The sequence below is a fragment of the Artibeus jamaicensis genome, unplaced genomic scaffold, assembly GCF_021234435.1.
Source record: "Artibeus jamaicensis isolate MK-2021 breed Jamaican fruit bat unplaced genomic scaffold, CSHL_Jam_final contig_1128, whole genome shotgun sequence".
Classification (NCBI taxonomy): Eukaryota; Metazoa; Chordata; class Mammalia; order Chiroptera; family Phyllostomidae; genus Artibeus; species Artibeus jamaicensis.
The window spans coordinates 543114-546139 of NW_026521220.1; positions in this window are offsets into that span (position 1 = coordinate 543114).

Here is a 3026-nt window from a genome sequence, read left to right on the forward strand (position 1 = left end):
GCCTGAGGCAGAAGGGAGTGGCACCCCTCCCCACTTTCCCTGAGGACTCCAGGGTGGCCCTCTGCCTCCCCTCTGTCCTGAAGATGGTGTCCCAACAGCACCCTCTGCTCCACCCCCCCTCAGGTGGCAGAAAAGGAGTCAGTAGACGAGATGTCCCTGCACAACCTGGCCAGGCCACCGTCTTCGGCCCCACGCTGCTCCGGCCCTCAGAGAAGGAGAGCAAGCTCCCTGCCAACGCCGGCCAGCCCACCTCCATGACTGACAGCTGGCCCCTGGAGGTCATGTCCCAGGTTCTAAGAGACAGGCTCCAGCCCGTGGCAGGGGTCTGGCTGCCCAGTGTCCCAGCAAGCCCAACGCCCTGGCCCAGTGTGTCTTCTCTTCTCTGAAAACAGTATTTACAACGGGGGAGGGTGGTGATTGGAAGTTATTTGGAACCACTAAGGCATCTGCGACCCCTGCTCTCCATTAGATAATCACTCCGGAGCTGTGTTTCCGAAGCAGCCCTTGTCATCTGGTGACAGTGAGAAGACTCCTGGGGCTTCGGGTCAGGGGGTGGCTGCTGCTGGCGTCCGACCCTCTCCAGCAGGCTGGCTTTGGCCTCTGTGTGAGCCTCAGCCCACCCGCTGCTGCGGCTGCTCTGGGTGCCAGAGTTCAGCAGCTGGCATCACCCTGCCCAGCTGCCCCGGAGTTTTCCAGACTGTACCACTTTATGGTTGTGATGAACTGAATTATGTACCCCCCTCCCAAATTTGCACGTTGAAGCCCTACCCGCCAATGCAACTGCATTCAGAGATAAAGCCTTCAGGGACATGGCAGAGGTCAAAGGGCGGTCTAATCTGCCCGCACTGGTGTCCTTGTAAGGATGGGAAGAAACTCCACTCTCCTCTCTCTGGTGCCCACGAAGGGAGAAGGCGGCCATCTGCAAGCCAGGAAGAGAGGCCTCAGGAGGAGCCAACCCTGGTGGCTCCTTGACCTTGGACTTCTGGCCTCCAGAACTGTGAGAAAATAAGTATGTGCTGTGTCAGGCCCCAGTTGTGTGGAATTTTGTTACGGAGGCCTGCGCTGACTAATAAATACAATGGCCTCCGGCCACCCCGCCCCCTGAATGTGGAGCCGAGCTTGGAACCTGAGTGCTCCCTATGCCCCCTGCTGTTCATCACGCTCTCGGAGGGGCCGGTGGTGTTGCCTGGACACACAGGGGCAGGGCGTCATCACCTCCCCCGTCCAGGCCGTATCATGCGTCTCTCAGCAAATACATTCTGGGTGGCCTCCTCCTCTGCCAGCTCAAAACTCGCCCAATTCCTAGTTCCCCCAAGGGTCTTCTGGGTGACCTCACAAGGGCCACCGTCCAGGTGTGGCACGTACCGGGTCACCCCACGCTTCAGCCCACAAGCTTGCTTGCTCCGTTGCAGCGGTTCCCCAGGCAATGTCACTTTTGGGGACCCAAAGCCCTTGAGCAGCCTCTCCTCACCCCCTCAGCTACTCAGGCTCAAGGTTGCCTCCTCCAAGTTCTGAGGTCCCAACTCAGGGTCCCGGGCTGAGAGGGTGAGGGGCAGCAGTGCCTGGGAGATTGGGCAACACCGACCCAAACACGAGGTGAGGCGGCGAGGCCTCCGGGCACTGAGGGTTTCTTAACCGCTGTGGGGCGGTCTCACACTCGGGAAGAAGGCCGGCTGCGGGAGGGACTGGGGTGCCCGTGCCGGAGGCACACGCTGCAGCCTTTGGCCCCGGTACTACGGGGCCACTGCTCTCAGAAGTTCAAAACTGCAGCCACATGCCTGTCACAGCGGGACCGAGTGGTCCCTAGACCTGGCTCATCATTCCCTCCTATTCTTCTGTGAGAGCACCCCGCTGCTCAGACGATCTGAGTCTTTCTGAAAGGGGCAGTCCTTCTCCTGCGGTTCCTGTGGGAGAGAAGCGTGCCCCCCACAAAGACGCGTCCACTCAGAACCCTCACAATGTGACACTGGTTGAGAAAAGGGTCTTTGCAGAAATCAGTAAGGGGAGGATCTTGAGTCGAGACAATCCTGGAGTCAGGTGGGCCGTAAAGCCAATGACAGAGGATCCTCGTAGGAGACAGAAAAGGAGAGAAGACACAGAGGCACACAGGAGAAGGCCTTTGAAGATGAAGGCTGAGACGGGTGATGGGCCTACGCTGGGCCATCGCTGACCGACAGGCCACGGTCACCAAAGACTGCGGGCACCCTCTAGAGCCAGGAGAGAGGCAAGGAACAGATTCTCCCTGAAAACCCCCAAAAGGAAGCAACCCTGTGACAAGTGGATTTTGGACTTCCTGGGTTGTGGGCTAGGTCCCCAGTAGGGGGCGTGCAAGAGGCAGCCACACATTGATGTTTCTGTCCCCCTCTTCCTCCCTTCCCTTCTCTAAAAATAAATAACTAAAATTTTTTTAAAAGAGACAGAAATACAGTGTCAGGATGAAAGGGCTGTCAGGTCAAGAACTGAAGTTTTCTTGACAACTGAGACATTTTTTCCGTGAACAATTTGGTTGAGACGGGAGACGTTTGAGAGCTGAGGTTTGTCCATAAGACAGCTCACTGAGCTAGTAAGACAAGACTGCGGCCAGATCCTGGCCCTCCAACTCGCACTCTGAGGGCTTCAGCTCTGGTTGCCAGCACACGGGCCCCTCCTGACACAAGCCTCATGGCTGTGGAAGGCTGACAGCCTGTGTCTCTGCCTGCAGACACTTCATCGATCGTGTGACAGTGGCACATGTTCCGGGACCCAGTGCTCCCTGGCTCCGAGGGAGGCGTGCCAAGAATCCCAGCTCGACGTCCTGGCACTCTGAGCTGACAGCTTGCTAACTGTTGGAAACAGTTTTCTGATGAAAACTTGGCCTGCAGCCCCGGTCAGCCTGGCTCCTCCGGCTGTGGTGAGGACACAGCAGCTGGGCCCGAGGGGTGGTCAGTGACTCGGTCAGGCATAAGGGGGAGCCGAGCGCATCAGCAGGAAACCAGAGGTGCAGGGCTCAAGGGGGTTCAGAGCTGTGGGAGCTCAGCCATCTCAGT